The sequence below is a fragment of the Balaenoptera ricei genome, chromosome 2 (genome assembly GCF_028023285.1).
Source record: "Balaenoptera ricei isolate mBalRic1 chromosome 2, mBalRic1.hap2, whole genome shotgun sequence".
Lineage (NCBI taxonomy): Eukaryota > Metazoa > Chordata > Mammalia > Artiodactyla > Balaenopteridae > Balaenoptera > Balaenoptera ricei.
In genome coordinates, this window is record NC_082640.1 from 104,344,824 (window position 1) to 104,362,813 (window position 17,990).

At 46.9% G+C, this 17,990-nt stretch overlaps 1 long non-coding RNA gene across 1 annotated transcript; it reads right to left on the reverse strand.

Annotated features, from left to right (window-relative positions):
• Positions 1 to 1,522: 1,522 nt before the first annotated feature.
• Positions 1,523 to 11,655, reverse strand: LOC132360503 (uncharacterized). The gene is made up of 3 exons (XR_009501113.1): positions 11,612 to 11,655; positions 3,028 to 3,075; positions 1,523 to 1,839 (listed from the first exon to the last, which is right to left on the reverse strand). It is a non-coding gene; the product is annotated as an uncharacterized LOC132360503 (long non-coding RNA).
• Positions 11,656 to 17,990: the final 6,335 nt, after the last annotated feature.

The following is a 17,990-nucleotide window of genomic DNA, read 5'->3' on the forward strand; positions in this document are numbered from 1 at the left end:
TGCCCTGGTTCAGGGTGGGAACCCGGAGGATGGTTGCCATGCCAGGGGGGTGCCCACCACCATGGCAGTGCCCAGAGCCAGGGCCGTGACCATGCCCGCCACCATGGCAGGGCCCCTGTGATGAACAGATGAGCCAGATGAACAATATTAGAGTCAGAGGTCAGTGCCAATCTTACCTGCAGTCAACTCTCCGTCTCCCTTCCCCTTCCCCCTCTCCAGCCCCTACTCTAGGGGACTCAGGATTCCTGGGCACTAGCAGGGGCTCGTTGTGGAGGTCAGGAGACAGGGATAGCAAGTGACTGCTCCTAGCCCTGGGCCTTTTGCCTTGATGAAGCCAGAGCACAGAGCAGACACAAGGGGAGGAACCTAGATTCATTGGGTTCCATTCCTTGAGCTGAGATATGACTCCCACTCTCTGGACCTCAGTTTATTTTATCTGCAACTAAGAAGCAGAATTATCTCATCTCTCTCTTCCCTCACCCAGGAACCCATGCAGAGTGATTAGAGGTTTTGCCATGCTGACTACTTAGAAGTGAACGTGGGGCTGGGGGAGGCTACAGAGGGGCACAGTGAGGGCCAGGGGCAAGGAGGAGACAGGAGGCAGGGTGAGGGGAGTTGCGGGAGCCAAGGAGAAGGAGAGGCAGCTGGAGGGTGGGAGGAGACAAAGGTAGGAGGTGACAAGGTAAGGATGCGTTTGTTCTCTATGCAGGTAGTGTATGCAGGTACAAGGCTATGTGCTGCATTTACATACAGATAGCTATGTCTGTATACATGTGCATGGGTGGGCGCCTATACATGCCTGCTGTGTTCACAGATACATGTGTATGAGTGCATGTGCCTGGTCGTGTGTATGTGACTGTGGGAGTACATGTGAGCCCATGCCTGTCCCTGAGAAGGTGCCAGACTCAAGAAACCAGGAAGAATAGAAAGTAAAATCAAGGCTTTATTGCCTGAGCCAGAAGAGTCCTGGGAAAAGTGGTTTAACCTTCTGTCTTGGCTGGAACCACTCCTGAGGCCCCAAGGCCAGAGAAGTCTCTTTGCCTCTTGCCACAGGCCTAGGGAAGAGTAGAGACGCTACCTTGCTTCTGGTGCTGGGCACAGGGGACCTGGGGCCCCGGGGGAGCAGGGCTGGGGCTATGGCCCTACTCTGGGGGGTGGATAACTCCCCAGTCTGCTCCTGCCGCCTAGGGCCTGAAAAGGGCTTATAACCAGTGGGGAAGAGGCCGGCTCCATGGTTAGGGGACTTTCCTGTGACCAAGTTAGGGCTGCCGCTGCCCCATCCAGGCTCAGTGATGCCTGGAAACTGCCACTTGCCACCCTGCTTGCCTCTTCTATGACTCTTTTTGTGGTGGGGCCAGTTCCGGGCCTAGGAGCTGGGTCTGCTGGTGGTAGCCAGTGGGGGCTGGGGGAGGGGGAAGCAGGGAGGAGGGCAGGCGGCCTCCCTTCTCTGGCAGAGGCAGGTCACTGGGGCCCTGCAGTGTGGTTGGGATTTGGGAGCAAGCCAGCTATCCAGGGAGGCTGTGAGTAGCCAGGAATGTAGAGAAGCATGGAACAGGAGGGGAAGCAGCAGGAGAGAGGATGGGCTGCTGGGGCAGGGAGGGGATGTGAGAAAAGGAGAGAGACAGATGGGAAAACAGGAGAGGAGCAGAGGAGAAGGCTGCCGCCGGTAGTGGGTGAGCTTGCGCTGTGATGCCCTGCTGGGGCTGAGGCCTCCCCATTCTGCATTTGGGGGACCTTGTGGCTGCTCCCTGAGGGTCTAGGAAGGGGCTGGAGGTCTGGGGCACGTGGCAGCGGGGAGGAAAAAGGGGAGACGGCTGGGGAACTTTCTATCCTTTGGACCTGTGGGAAAGGAAGGGAAAAAAAGAAATAGCTTTAGTTATTTGGTTCTGCAGTGAGAATCCTGTCTTCCTCCTGGTGCTGATTTTGTGCCCACCTCCCACCCCCCTCCTCCAACAAGCCTCAAGAGCCAGCTGAGTTCCCCTGGGTGGGATGGGGCTAGTTAGGAAGTGTGGGTTCTTGTCCTCACTCTGTCAGCTGTCTGCCCTCCCAACCTCGGCCAAACTCCCTAACACTAAGGGAGGCATCTGCAGTGAAAACCCTGTTTCTTCTACTTCCACCTTCAGGCGGGCCCCACCCAGTCTCCCCCTCTGCCTCCTCCCCCCAGATCCCACTTTTCCCAGCGCAATCTCTACTCAGATCCTCAGCTGTTTCTTGGCTCCTGCTTATGACCTTTTGGTCCCAGCTCTTAGCCTTTGCTCATGTCTCCTGCCACTTGGAACTCTCTCTTGCTTGACTCTGTGTCGCATTCCTGCAGGAAGTCTGCTTAGATTGGGCCGTCCTGCCTGCCCTCACTGCCCAGCTGCTGGCCCAGAGGGCTCATTCTTGCAGTAACTAATTTGCGTGGTCCTGGGTGTTCTGAAGTGCTCCATTGGTGAGAATCGCCTCCTTGCTGAGACGTATATTTCTTTTTTCTTTTTCTTTTGGCCGCATCACACAGCATGTGGAACTTCCCTGACCAGGGATGAAACCCGCACCGCCTGCAGGGTTAGTGCGAAATCTTAACCACCGGACCACCAGGGAAGTCTGAGATTTATATTTCTTGAGGGCCAGCATGGTCTTTTGTTCCTTGTGAGGGGGAGCCAATGGCACAGTTGCCAAGAGCTGTGTTCAGGGCTCCAGACCCAGCCACACCTCCAGGGCCTCACCCTGAGCGTGACCCCTAACTTCCCCAGAGCTCATGTGTACGCAGGAGGAGCCCCTGCCTGTTTTACTCCTGAGGTTGAAGATCTAGTGAAATGAAGGATGTGTGGGCATGCTTCTTAAACTGTAGAGTGTACTACAAAATTTAAGGGCTTGTTTTCATTTTGGAACCCTACCACCACCCACCCACCCACCCACACACACACACACACAGACACACTCTTGGCTTGCGGTAGATGTGACTGACTGACTGCCCCTGCCTTCACCACCCTCCCCTTCCTTCTCTCTTCCTTCTTCCACCCTACAGCCTCCCGCTGCAGTACTTACCTGGCTCCATCTTTATGGGGCAAGCACAGGGAGTGACAAAAAGAACACCTGTGAGTCAACAGGTAAAGTTTAGTTTACTGTAATCTAAATCTGTCTCTCCTTCTTCCTCCCAGGGATGTACACACGTAGACCCTTCAAGGGATGAAAGGGATAAAACTGCTCCCTGTGGCTTAGCTTGGGACTCACTATGGAGCTGGACACTGAGTAGGCGCCAGGCAAGGGTGTTGAGCGGATGCACTGGGTTCATTCATATGGTAGGTAGACGGAGACATGAAAGCATTATGCACCCCTGAACACTACACCCTCGCACGTGACCCACCAGATCCACCCCCAGACTCACAATCCTGTATTAATTCATTTTTTAAAAAATAAATTTATTTATTTATTTATTTTTGGCAGCATTGGGCCTTCGTTGCTGCACGTGGGCTTTCTCTAGTTGTGGCGAGCGGGGGCTACTCTTTGTTGCAGTGCGTGGGCTTCTCATTGCGGTGGCTTCCCTTGTTGCAGAGCACGGGCTCTAGGAACGCAGGCTTCAGTAGTTGTGGTATGCGGGCTCAGTAGTTGTGGCGCGTGGGCTTAGTTGCTCCGCATCATGTGGGAGCTTCCCGGACCAGGGCTCGAACCCGTGTCCCCTGCATTGGCAGATGGATTCTTAACCACTGTGCCACCAGGGAAGCCCCCTATTAATTCATTTCTACTTGGGTCAATTTCAATCATGTTAATTATTCATGTAGCATGCCTACCATGTGTCAGGTCACAGTACTCAGTCCCTAGGGACTCTTGTCCCTGTGTAGACGCCTGGCATAAAGGTGGGGAGGGAGGCTTAGAGAGATCAGTGCACCCAGAGCAGGGAGGATGGGGTTGGTGGGTAGGGGCCTCTGGGGGATCCAGGGGATCCTAAGACATTTACCCCCGTGGCACAAGTGAATGGAAAACCTTCCTTGATCCAAGCTGCTTGTTCCTGTCTCCTTCCACCAGGACTGGAAGGGGACTTGGGGGCTGAGCCAATCTGTCATTTGCCAATAAGTGTGCTCTCATAGGATGGAGCTTCTGAGGTGCCCTGGTGCCAAGGCTGGCCTTGTCTTGCTTGGGGCTGGCGCATAGGTCATGATGGACCACTCCAGAATGGACCCAGTGCAAATGTGGTATATTAATTAATTTTTTTTTCTGACCCACAAATCAGAATTTAATATGTGACATACAGACCAACTACTTGACATGAGGGCACTCTGGTACTCATATGGTTGCCAAACATAGAGGCACAAATGTTCACACACACAGACACGCACACACTTCTGTACTACAACAGCCCCAGCCCCTTGCAAGACAGGCCCCTGGCACCTTTTTTTTTTTTTTTAATTAATTTATTTGGATCTTCGTTGCAGCATGTGGGATCTAGTTCCCTGACCAGGGATCGAACCCAGGCCCCCTGCATTGGGAGCGTGGAGCCTTAACCACTGGACCACCAGGGAAGTCCCCCTGGCACCTTTTGAACCACCCATTTTTGTTGGCTTTTACTTATGCAAGAAATGTTCAGCTGAGGTCAGCCTCTGAGCTATGCCATGGTCCTCCCTGTCACCTCCTTCTTCCCCTTAGTGAGTAATAAGTATGGAAGAGATCCATGGGACTAGGCTTGGGGAGGGAGTGGTAAGGAAAACCTTAGGGCCAGCCAGTATCTGGCTTGGAAGAAAGAGAAAAGACAGGCCTTGGAAAAAAAAAAAATCCCATTAAAAAATGGGCAGAGGTTACTGAGCTCTGACCGCCACAGCAACAGTCAGCTCTACCCACCACCAGAGCCTCCCATCAAGCCTCTTAGATAGCCTCAACCACCAGAGGGCAGAAAACAGAAGCAAGAAAAACTATAATCCTGCAGCCTGTGGACCAAAAACCACAGTTACAGAAAGATAGACAAGATGAAAAGGCAGAGGGCTATGTACCAGATGAAGGAACAAGAAAAAACCCCAGAAAAACAACTAAATGAAGTGGAGATAGGCAACCTTCCAGAAAAAGAATTCAGAATAATGATAGTGAAGATGATCCAGGACCTCGGAATAAGAATGGAGGCAAAGATTGAGAAGATGCAAGAAATGATTAACAAAGACCTAGAAGAATTAAAGAACAAACAAACAGAGATGCACAATACAATAACTGAAATGAAAACTACACTAGAAGGAATCAATAGCAGAATAACTGAGGCAGAAGAACGGATAAGGGACCTGGAAGACAGAATGATGGAATTCACTGCTGCGGAACAGACTAAAGAAAAAAGAATGAAAAGAAATGAAGACAGCCTAAGAGACCTCTGGGACAACATTAAACGCAACAACATTCGCATTATAGGGGTCCCAGAAGGAGAAGAGAGAGAGAAAGGACCAGAGAAAATATTTGAAGAGATTATAGTCGAAAACTTCCCTAACATGGGAAAGGAAATAGCCACCCAAGTCCAGGAAGCGCAGAGAGTCCCATACAGGATAAACCCAAGGAGAAACACGCCGAGACACATAGTAATCAAAGTGGCAAAAATTAAAGACAAAGAAAAATTATTGAAAGCAGCAAGGGAAAAACGACAAATAACATACAAGGGAACTCCCATAAGGTTAACAGCTGATTTCTCAGCAGAAACTCTACAAGCCAGAAGGGAGTGGCATGATATACTTAAAGTGATGAAAGGGAAGAACCTACAACCAAGATTACTCTACCCAGCAAGGATCTCATTTAGATTTGATGGAGAAATCAAAAGCTTTACAGACAAGCAAAAGCTAAGAGAATTCAGCACCACCAAACCAGCTCTACAACAAATGCTAAAGGAACTTCTCTAAGTGGGAAACACAAGAGAAGAAAAGGACCTACAAAAACAAACCCAAAACAATTAAGAAAATGGTCATAGGAACATACATATCGATTATTACCTTAAACGTGAATGGATTAAATGCCCCAACCAAAAGACATAGACTGGCTGAATGGATACAAAAACAAGACCCATATATATGCTGTCTACAAGAGACCCACTTTAGACCTAGGGACACATACAGACTGAAAGTGAGGGGATGGAAAAAGATATTCCATGCAAATGGAAATCAAAAGAAAGCTGGAGTAGCTATACTCATATCAGATAAAATAGACTTTAAAATAAAGAATGTTACAAGAGACAAGGAAGGACACTACATAATGATCAAGGGATCAATCCAAGAAGAAGATATAACAATTATAAATATATATGCACCCAACATAGGAGCACCTCAATACATAAGGCAACTGCTAACAGCTATAAAAGAGGAAATCGACAGTAACACAATAATAGTGGGGGACTTTAACACCTCACTTACACCAATGGACAGATCATCCAAAATGAAAATAAATAAGGAAACAGAAGCTTTAAATGACACAATAGACCAGATAGATTTAATTGATATATATCGGACATTCCATCCAAAAACAGCAGATTACACGTTCTTCTCAAGTGCGCACGGAACATTCTCCAAGATAGATCACATCTTGGGTCACAAATCAAGCCTCAGTGAATTTAAGAAAATTGAAATCATATCAAGCATCTTTTCTGACCACAACGCTATGAGATTAGAAATGAATTACAGGGAAAAAAACGTAAAAAGGACAAACACATGGAGGCTAAACAATACGTTACTAAATAACCAAGAGATCACTGAAGAAATTAAAGAGGAAATCAAAAAATACCTAGAGACAAATGACAATGAAAACACGACGACCCAAAACCTATGGGATGCAGCAAAAGCAGTTCTAAGAGGGAAGTTTATAGCTATACAAGCCTACCTAAAGAAACAAGAAAAAGCTCAAGTAAACAATCTAACCTTACACCTAAAGAAACTAGAGAAAGAAGAACAAACAAAACCCAAAGTTAGCAGAAGGAAAGAAATCATAAAGATCAGAGCAGAAATAAATGAAATAGAAACAAAGAAAACAATAGCAAAGATCAATAAAACTAAAAGTTGGTTCTTTGAGAAGATAAACAAAATTGATAAGCCATTAGCCAGACTCATCAAGAAAAAGAGGGAGAGGACTCAAATCAATAAAATCAGAAATGAAAAAGGAGAAGTTACAACAGACACTGCAGAAATACAAAGCATCCTAAGAGACTACTACAAGCAACTTTATGCCAATAAAATGGACAACCTGGAAGAAATGGACAAATTCTTAGAAAGGTATAACCTTCCAAGACTGAACCAGGAAGAAAGAGAAAATATGAACAGACCAATCACAAGTAATGAAATTGAAACTGGAATTAAAAATCTTCCAACAAACCAAAGTCCAGGACCAGATGGCTTCACAGGTGAATTCTATCAAACATTAAGAGAAGAGCTAACACCCATCCTTCTCAAACTCTTCCAAAAAATTGCAGAGGAAGGAACACTCCCAAACTCATTCTATGAGGCCACCATCACCCTGATACCAAAACCAGACAAAGACACTACAAAAAAAGAAAATTACAGACCAATATCACTGATGAATATAGATGCAAAAATCCTCAACAAAATACTAGCAAACAGAATCCAACAACACATTAAAAGGATCATACACCACGATCAAGTGGGATTTATCCCAGGGATGCAAGGATTCTTCAATATACGCAAATCAATCAATGTGATACACCATATTAACAAATTGAAGAATAAAAACCATATGATCATCTCAATAGATGCAGAAAAAGCTTTTGACAAAATTCAACACCCATTTCTGATAAAAACTCTCCAGAAAGTGGGCATAGAGGGAACCTACCTCCACATAATAAAGGCCATATATGACAAACCCACAGCAAACATCATTCTCAATGGTGAAAAACTGAAAGCATTTCCTCTAAGATCAGGAACGAGACAAGGATGTCCACTCTCACCACTATTATTCAACATAGTTTTGGAAGTCCTAGCCACGGCAATCAGAGAAGAAAAAGAAATAGAAGGAATACAAATTGGAAAAGAAGAAGTAAAACTGTCACTGTTTGCGGATGACATGATACTATACATAGAGAATCCTAAAACTGCCACCAGAAAACTGCTAGAGCTAATTAATGAATATGGTAAAGTTGCAGGATACAAAATTAATGCACAGAAATCTCTTGCATTCCTATACACTAATGATGAAAAATCTGAAAGAGAAATTATGGAAACACTCCCATTTACCATTGCAACAAAAAGAATAAAATACCTAGGAATAAACCTACCTAGGGAGACAAAAGACCTGTATGCAGAAAACTATAAGACACTGATGAAAGAAATTAAAGATGATACCAACAGATGGAGAGATATACCATGTTCTTGGATTGGAAGAATCAACATTGTGAAAATGAGTATACTACCCAAAGCAATCTACAGATTCAATGCAATCCCTATCAAATTACCAATGGCATTTTTTACGGAGCTAGAACAAATCATCTTAAAATTTGTATGGAGACACAAAAGACCCCGAATAGGCAAAGCAGTCTTGAGGCAAAAAAATGGAGCTGGAGGAATCAGACTCCCTGACTTCAGACTATACTACAAAGCTACAGTAATCAAGACAATATGGTACTGGCACAAAAACAGAAACATAGATCAATGGAACAAGATAGAAAGCCCAGAGATTAACCCACGCACCTATGGTCAACTAATCTATGACAAAGGAGGCAAAGATATACAATGGAGAAAAGACAGTCTCTTCAATAAGTGGTGCTGGGAAAACTGGACAGCTACATGTAAAAGAATGAAATTAGAATACTCCCTAACACCATACACAAAAATAAACTCAAAATGGATTAGAGACCTAAATGTAAGACTGGACACTATAAAACTCTTAGAGGAAAACATAGGAAGAACACTCTTTGACATAAATCACAGCAAGATCTTTTTTGATCCACCTCCTAGAGTAATGGAAATAAAAACAAAAATAAACAAGTGGGACCTAATGAAACTTCAAAGCTTTTGCACAGCAAAGGAAACCATAAACAAGACGAAAAGACAACCCTCAGAATGGGAGAAAATATTTGCAAATGAATCAACGGACAAAGGATTAATCTCCAAAATATATAAACAGCTCATTCAGCTCAATATCAAAGAAACAAACACCCCAATCCAAAAATGGGCAGAAGACCTAAATAGACATTTCTCCAAAGAAGACATACAGACGGCCACGAAGCACATGAAAAGATGCTCAACATCACTAATTATTAGAGAAATGCAAATCAAAACTACAATGAGGTATCACCTCACTCCTGTTAGAATGGGCATCATCAGAAAATCTACAAACAACAAATGCTGGAGAGGGTGTGGTGAAAAGGGAACCCTCTTGCACTGTTGGTGGGAATGTAAATTGATACAGCCACTATGGAGAACAATATGGAGGTTCCTTAAAAAACTAAAAATAGAATTACCATATGACCCAGCAATCCCACTACTGGGCATATACCCAGAGAAAACCGTAATTCAAAAAGACACATGCACCCGAATGTTCATTGCAGCACTATTTACAATAGCCAGGTCATGGAAGCAACCTAAATGCCCATCAACAGACGAATGGATAAAGAAGATGTGGTACATATATACAATGGAATATTACTCAGCCATAAAAAGGAACGAAATTGAGTCATTTGTTGAGACGTGGATGGATCTAGAGACTGTCATACAGAGTGAAGTAAGTCAGAAAGAGAAAAACAAATATCGTATATTAATGCATGTATGCGGAACCTAGAAAAATGGTACAGATGAGCCAGTTTGCAGGGCAGAAGTTGAGACACAGATGTAGAGAATGGACATATGGACACCAAGGGGGGAAAACTGCGGTGGGGTGGGGATGGTGGTGTGCTGAATTGGGCGATTGGGATTGACATGTATACACTGATGTGTATAAAACTGATGCCTAATAAGAACCTGCAGTATAAAAAAACAAACAAAACAACTAATACTAAACTTTCATTGGGTTATTTGTATGGAAATATGTTAATATAAATGTTTCAGACATTACATGAAATTTCTAAAAATCTTATATTTGTATTTGTATGGAAATATGTATGGAAATATGTCAATATAAATGTTTCAGACAAATAAAAAAAAAAAAAAAAAAAATGGGCAGAGGGGCTTCCCTGGTGGCACAGTGGTTAAGAATCTCCCTGCCAATGCAGGGGACACGGATTTGAGCCGTGGTCCGGGAAGATCCCACATGCCGCGGAGCAACTAAGCCCGTTCACCACAACTACTGAGCCTGCGCTCTAGATCCTGCGAGCCACAACTACTGAGCCCACGCACCACACCTACTGAAGCCCGCGCACCTAGAGCCCATGCTCCACAACAAGAGAAGACGCTGCAGTGAGAAGTCCAAGCACGGCAACGAAGAGTACCCTCTGCTCACCACAACTAGAGAAAGCCTGCGCGCAGCAATGAAGACCCAACGCAGCCAAAAATAAAGAAATTAATTAATTAATTAAAAAAAAAATGGGCGAAGAACCTGACATTTTACCAAAGAAGACATACAGATGGCCAGCAGGTACATGAAAAGGTGCTGAACATCAGTAACCATCATGGAAATGAAAACCAAAACCACAACGAGATATCACCTCACACCTGTTAGAATGGCTATCATCCAAAAGACAAAAAATAAGTGTTGGCGAGGATGTGGAGAAAAGGGAATGTAAATTGGTGCAGTCACTATGAAAAACAGTATGTTGGTTCCTCAAAAAATTAAAAATAGAACTGCCATATGATCCAGTAATTCCACTTCTGGATATTTATCTGAAGAAAACAAAAATACTAATTTGAAATGATACATGCACCCCCATGTTCATTGCAGCATTATTTACAATAGTCAAGACATGAAAACAGCTTAAGTGTCCATCAACAGATGAATGGATAAAATTTATATTATAAATAATGAATATTATTCAGCCATAAGAAAGAATGAAATCTTGCTGTTTGTGACAACATGGGTGGACCTTGAGGGCATTATGTTGAGTGAAATAAGTCAGACAGAGAAAGACAAGTATCATATAATCTCACTTACATGTGGAACCTAAAAAAATTCCCCAAACAAACAAAAAAACACCTCAAGCTCACAGATACTGAGAACAGATGGGTGGTTGCCAGAGGCAGGGGGTGGGACCTGGGTGAAATGGGTAGAGGGGGTCGAAAGGTACAAGCTGCTGTACACCTGACACTAATCTAACCTTATCGTTAATTATACCTCAATTAAAAAAAAAAAGACAGGCCTTGGACTGTCTGTCCCCAGTTCAGGCCAAAGTGCTTGAGGGGTAGGAGTTGGTGGCTCTGGAAGGGAACTAACATAATCTCCTGGACCCTCAGCTAAACCCCTGTGCCTGGCGCATCAGAGGCTGTAAATGCAATTCTAACTCAAGAAGAGAGCGCAGACCCAGGAGTGGGGTCAGGCACCTAGACACATAGCACACAGACCCACATTGCGTTTATGAGAGACACACGCGCGCGCCTGTGCACGAATGTCACCCACACAAAGAGACACAGAGGCACAGGTACCAATTCAGTACACACACACACATACCCAGGGAGACCATGACCACACAGGCCCACAGCACTCACAGAGCCCACAGCCAGCGGAGCCAGACCCTTACCTGGGAGTGCAGAGCAGAGGGCAAGAGGCAGTCTGAGGCTATTTGTCCTCAGGTATATTTGTAAAGGATAGGGAGGGGCTGGGGTGGGCCAGGTGCGCTGGGAGGATCCTGGGCTGAAGGTGTGGAGGAATGAGGGGGGCTGGGCTAATCTTTAACTGGGCAAAGAGCAGCTGGAAACAGGGTGTGTGTGTGGGGGTGTGTGTGTGTAAGGGTGGAGTGGGTGGGAAGGAGCAGGGAAGAACCCGTTACCCCATCAGCCTGGTAACAAGATGCCACAGAACCAAGGCAGGGGGCCCATACCCTGGCGAGGCTGTTTAGCACCCAGAGGGCCGTCTCTAAACACTTATGGAGCTCCTAGTAAATGCCAGGCCCGGAGGTGCTTCACACACTTAGTTAACCCACTGACTCATACAAAACAGTGAGATTATCACCTTCTTCCATGGGGGGAGGAGGAAACAGTGAGCCTAGTGGAGAGGCCTCTGGAATCTGTGCCCTGGGAGCCAAGCCCCAGGCCTGAGTTCTCACATGTGCTGCCCCAGCTCAGGCGGCTCGCCTGGGAGTGGAAATTGAGTGAGTCAGAAAAAAAACAAACTTGTGCTTACCAAAGTGGGGAGGGACAAATTAAGGGTATGGGATTCACAGATTAAAAACTACTATATATAAAATAGATAAGGAAAAAGGCTATACTCTATAGCATGGGAATTATACTCATTATCTTGTAATAACCTATAATGGAATATAATCTGCAAAAATACTGAAGCACTATGCTGTACACCTGAAACTAACACAATATTGTAAATCAACTATACTTCAATTAAAAAAAGTTTTTTAAATAGAACTGGGGATAAGATTAATAAATTTCCAGGACACTGAAAAAAGAGAAAAAAGAAAAGAAGAAGAGGGGACTTTGGAGTTGGAATGTCGCCAAGCGGGAAGCAAGCCTAGGGTTTTGCAGTCCAGACCACCAGCTTGCTCTGTGCTCTGCAAGCCCCTGCGGCCCGGCCCAGCTGAATCGTCTGGCCTCTTGCTTGTGCCACACCCCTTGGCTTCCCTTAGGCCCCTGCAGACAGACCAGATGCCCCTGTTACAAGGCATCCCCTCTCTCCCTGCATCTTTCTTCTCCTGTATCCTGCTCCGTGGGACTATCTGCTTACCTTTGTATCCCCAGGGACTGGCCCTTAGCAGCTCTCCTGGCCCTCAGCAGGTGCCCAATAAAAATCTGGTGCATGAATGCAAGGTTGGAGTGTAGTTACTGTTGGGTAGTAACTGGTCTCCATTTCTGTGGTTTATATTTTGTTTATTTTTCTCTCTTTTTTACATATTAAAAACATTTTTTATTTTCTGGAAAAAGGAGAAGGAGGAGGATCTCTCCCATGATGGCAGTCCCCTGGCTGACCTGAGCTCATGCTGCCCACCCCTGGGCTCACCGTGATGGGTGAAACCGAGGCCAGCTGACACTCACACCCTCAACTAGGCGAAGGGGCTCGGAGGGGCCCTGTTTCGATCAAGGAGAACAAGGACCATGTGAAATCGAGAACATGCAGGAGGAGGCAGAGAAGTTAAAGCAGCTGCTCTCTCTAGGTTCTCCTATAAAAAGCCTTGTTGAACTGGATGCACCTGAACTGCTTTAAATTCATTTTTAAACAGTGACCTGCCGGAGAGAAGGGAAAACCTGGGCCTCACTAAGGTTTATACTTGAATGTAGTAACTTTGTTTGGAATAGCTAAAAACTGGGGAACTTCTCAAATGTCCACCAATATGTGAATGAATAAACGGATCATGGTGCATGCACTCCATGGGATACGACAGTAAAAAGGAATGAACTATTGATACAAAAACATAAGTGAACCTCAAAATAACTGCTGGTGAAGGAAGCAAGACATAAAGAATCCATACTACATAAGTGTCTATAAAATTCTAGAAAATGTGAACCAGTTGATAATGACAGCAGATCAGTGGTTGCCCGGGGAAAGCGTGGTGGGAGGGGGAGGGGCTGGGGGGAGACATTAGAAAGGGACATGAGGAAAGTTTTGGGTTTCATGGATGTGTTCATTACCTTGATTGTGAGGATGGTTTCATGGGGTAAACACACGGCAAAACTTATCAAATTGTACATTTTGTGCCATTTCTGGTATATCATTTTGGCCTCAATCAGAGCTGTAAAAACAGAAGCAACATAACCACATCAGAAAACAATTTGGAAAATGGAGAGGAGGAAAATAGTGATTCTCTGTTATTTCCATGGTGGGCAGGAAAGGAAAGTAGTTGTGTGTCAGTTTCTTTTAAAATACCAATTATTTCACATCAGCTCTTGGGGATAGGTGTTATTATCTTCCTCTCTTTTATAGATTAGGAAACGCCAGGATTCAGAGAAGTTAAGAAACTCGCCTGAGGTCACCCAGCCAGCGTGTAGTTAGTCCCAATCGAGGACCATCTGAGTCTAGAGCCTGGGCCCCTTCTCCACATTACGTTGTCTCTCTTTTCAGGAATGCATTTCTGAAAAATTCCAGCCTGCTTTGGTAACACTGTGGGCAAAGGACTTTGGTTTATGACTAGATGGGGAGTTATTAATCCGTCATGTACATATTTGCTGTGAGCCTTAGGGGAGCTAGTGCACAGAGGACGGGTGGAGGTTTACAAAGGCGTGATATCTGCAGAGCTCACACCTTCCAGCCCACGCTGCCTGAATGGTACTACCTGTGGCCACCACGCCCTGCCGTCCCCAGCCCTCCCAGCCCCCCTCTTCCAAGAATCCTCCTTTTCCCCTTCCGGGACCCTGATGTCATGACCTGTTCACCCCCAGCCCCAGCCTTTGGCAGAAAGCTAAAAGGAGAGGCCTATGGCTTCATGGACCCCCCAGGGGGAGAGGGGACTGCAGGGCTGAGGAGGGCAGTGGGGCCTCATGCTCTGGGCTCAAGGTTCAGTACCCTGGTTCTCTGCATCTCTGGAGTTAGGGTCTGGGCTCCGGGCCTGCATCACTGCAGGCAGGCAGTAGGAGGTACAGAGGCCTTGGGCCGAGGAGGTAGACCCATCATTTTTTTTTTTTTTAATTTTTATCAGAGTATAGTTGATCTACAATGTTGTGTTAGTTTCAGGTGTACAGCAAAGTGAATCAGTTATACATATACATATATCCACTCTTTATAAGATTCTTTTCCCATATAGGTCATTATAGAGTATTGAGTAGTTCCCTGTGCTATACAGTAGGTCCTTATTAGTTATCTGTTTTATATATAGTAGTGTGTATATGTCAATCCCAATCTCCCAATTTAGAGGTAGACCCATCTTGATGGGGTGAACAGAGAAGCGAGGACAGTCCGAGTGGTCTGGGTGGGGTGCAGGCCTTCGGGAGGTGAGGAGGATGTCCACAGCAGTGGGTGGGCACACTGGAGTCAATTTTTTTTTTTTAATGGATTAGTCTTGCTTAATAATGTCTTATTTATTTATTTATTTATTGGCTGTATTGGGTCTTAGTTGCTGTGCGCAGGCTTTCTCTAGTTGCGGCGAGCGGGGGCTACTCTTTGTTGGGTGCGCGGGCTTCTCGCTGCGGTGGCTTCTCTTGTTGCGGAACATGGACTCTAGAGCACAGGCTCAGTAGCTGTGGAGCACGGGCTTAGTTACTCCGCGGCATGTGGGATCCTCCCGGACCAGGGTTCGAACCCGTGTCCCCTGCGTTGGCAGGAGGATTCGTAACCACTGCACCACCAGGGAAGTCCTGGAATCAATTTATAGCAGAGCACGATGTTCTGTGGGATCCCTCTACCCAATCCTAAGATGTTGGGGGTGAGCAGAGCCTCGACCTCGTGTGGGTCCCCTCTACCCTCTGGCACTGTGCCTTACAGATAGTAAGTGCTTACCAAGTGCTTGGGTTTATTGCCTGGCAGAGAGAGGTGGCCCTTCCCTACCAGAAAGGCAACCAAGTGGAGAAGAAAGGCACTCTGGGAGGAAGGAGAGACATTTCTGGGCTCAGGGAGAGGAGAGGCTGAGGGCATCTCCAGAAGCAGTAGAGGCCATGGGTGGGGGTGCCTCAGGGAGCGTGTGGACTGATCGTGAAGGCCAAAAGGCAGGATGTTGGCCCTCTCTGTGATCCCCAATCCCTGTCAGCAGAGCCAGCAAGGCCCTTGCTCCTGGGCTGTCCTGGGGGGTGGGGTGGGGAGGGAGGCGGGACAGCCAGGCACCTTTGCAGGGTTTGGGGGGACAGGTTTCTCCTGGCAGGAGGGCAGAGGTGGCCGGCCTTGACCTGGGCTGCAGAGGGTGCTGCAGGGATGCGGCCGGTGCAGCGGGAGGCCCCCACCCGACCACGAGACTCCCGGTCGGGTCACTGACCCTGATCGCCAAAGAGAATCGAATAACACTAGCCCTGGCTAATCCACAGATTTCAAAGCTTGATGAGATCAAATGACATCACATGTGTGAGGGCTTTGGCAGTGTTAGATGTAAGTGCAAGGTGTTATTATGATTATCAGTATTAGCACTGATGACCTATTTGTCTTCCTGGCCTCATCGTTCATCCCCTTGCTCTCAGTGGGATCTTCCTGAGGGACACATCTGCGCCTTTGGCCTCTGGCATCACTCAGAGTATTTCACTCACAGGTGAAGTTTCCCTCCCTGCCCCAGCCTCCTTCCCCATAAAGTGACCAGACATCCAGGTGTGCCTAGGAATGGGGGGACTTCTGGACACAGGACTTTCAGTGCTAAGATGGGCTCAGGTTCAGGCAAACCTGGACAATTGGTCACCCTACTTCCCTTCCACCCCCAGGCTGCTTCCTCTTCCCTGTGATGACTGTGGTGTCCCAGGCATTTCAGCGTGCTCTCTCTCACCCTGGTTGCCCTCTTCTGCCTTGAAGCCTCTAGGCTGGGTGATACCACCTCAAGAGAGCCGGCATCCACCCCCTGCCATTCCAAAGGCCAGCTCTCAGCAATCCCTCGGCCTCCTCTTGGGCTTCTGTCCTTCTCTCCGCCCCTGAAAACTGTGCCAGACCTTTTCCCTATCCCTGGAGGGTGTGACCCCACCCACACCTCATCCCCATGAGAGGCCCCTGTGATGAGCTTCAAGATGGGGAGAGCCTGTCTGTCCCAAGCCAGCCTTCCAGCCTCTCTGCCTGCCTAGAGGAAGGAGCACCCTGGGCACATGCAGGCAAGCCCGGCCTGCTCCCCACATCCATGAGGACCCCAGGCCTGAGACCCTTCCCTGGAAACTCCTCTGACCTCTCTGGTACAGACCCCTCCCTCCACGATCTGGACTCAGCCTCCTCCCTGGCTTCCTAAACCACTGCATGGCCTACTCAGCCCCTGCTGTCAAACCTTCAGTGAGTCCCTCTGGACGGCTTTGTCCCCTCAGTCTGCCCTTCAGTGACCTACCTGGTCTGGTCTGCACTTTCCTAACTTAAGGGTCTCTCTCTCTCTCTCTTTTTTTTTTTTAATTTATTTGGCTGCGCCGGGTCTTGGTTGTACGGCACGCGGGATCTTTGTTGTGGCATGCGGACTCTAAGTTGCAGCATGCAGGATCTAGTTCCACGACCAGGGATCGAACCCGGGCCCCCTGCATTGGGAGCACGGAGTCTTACCCACTGGACCACCAGGGAAGTCCCCTAATGTTTTCTTACTGGTAAGAAGCCACTACCGCTTCATGCAGCACTCTCACTGCCATCCCCTTGCTGAGTCTTGCTCATCCCCTGGAAGGTTATCTCCTGGAAAATTGTAGCAGGGAAGAGCCAAATCTGACTACATGTAGGATCTGTTTCTTTTACTTTAACCTTTGCTTTCCCCTGCTTTTGTTCACTAAAAGGATATTGTGTATACATAATGGCCTGCCTCGGGGAACCCTGCCCCTCTGCCAGAATGTTAAACCAAGTGCCTTTTGTTCAGGCAAACATCCAGACCCTGTCCACCTGTGGATGGCTAAGAGAAAGAAGAAATTAACACTTAACACATCCCTTCCCGGAGGCTGGCCATTCCAGGGGATATTTGCAAAACGTCTGGCCTTTTTACTTTACTGCCTCTCTCCTCCCCCTCTCTGTGCTATAAAAGAAACTGGCATCCAAACCCCGATAAGATGGTTATTTTGAGACTTTAGTCTGCCATCTTCTCTGTCTGCTGGCTATACCTCATCTCCGATTTATTGGCCTGTCCTGCAGCAAGCAAAACTCCTCAACTGATGAGTCTTATGTCACCCTGGCCTCAGGCTTACGTGGCCTGGTATCGTCAGGTGCCTCTGAGGTAGCGCCTGGGTCTTCACTTTTTGTTCCCTCATTGACCGGACCTGGTGAAGTAGCTCAGGGGTTCGGTTCCACGTCAGGGTTTTCTTCCCACTGCCGACCTGGAGCTGGAAAGCTCAGGATGCCCCAGCCCAGGGCGTGCCCTGGAGAGCAGAATGGAG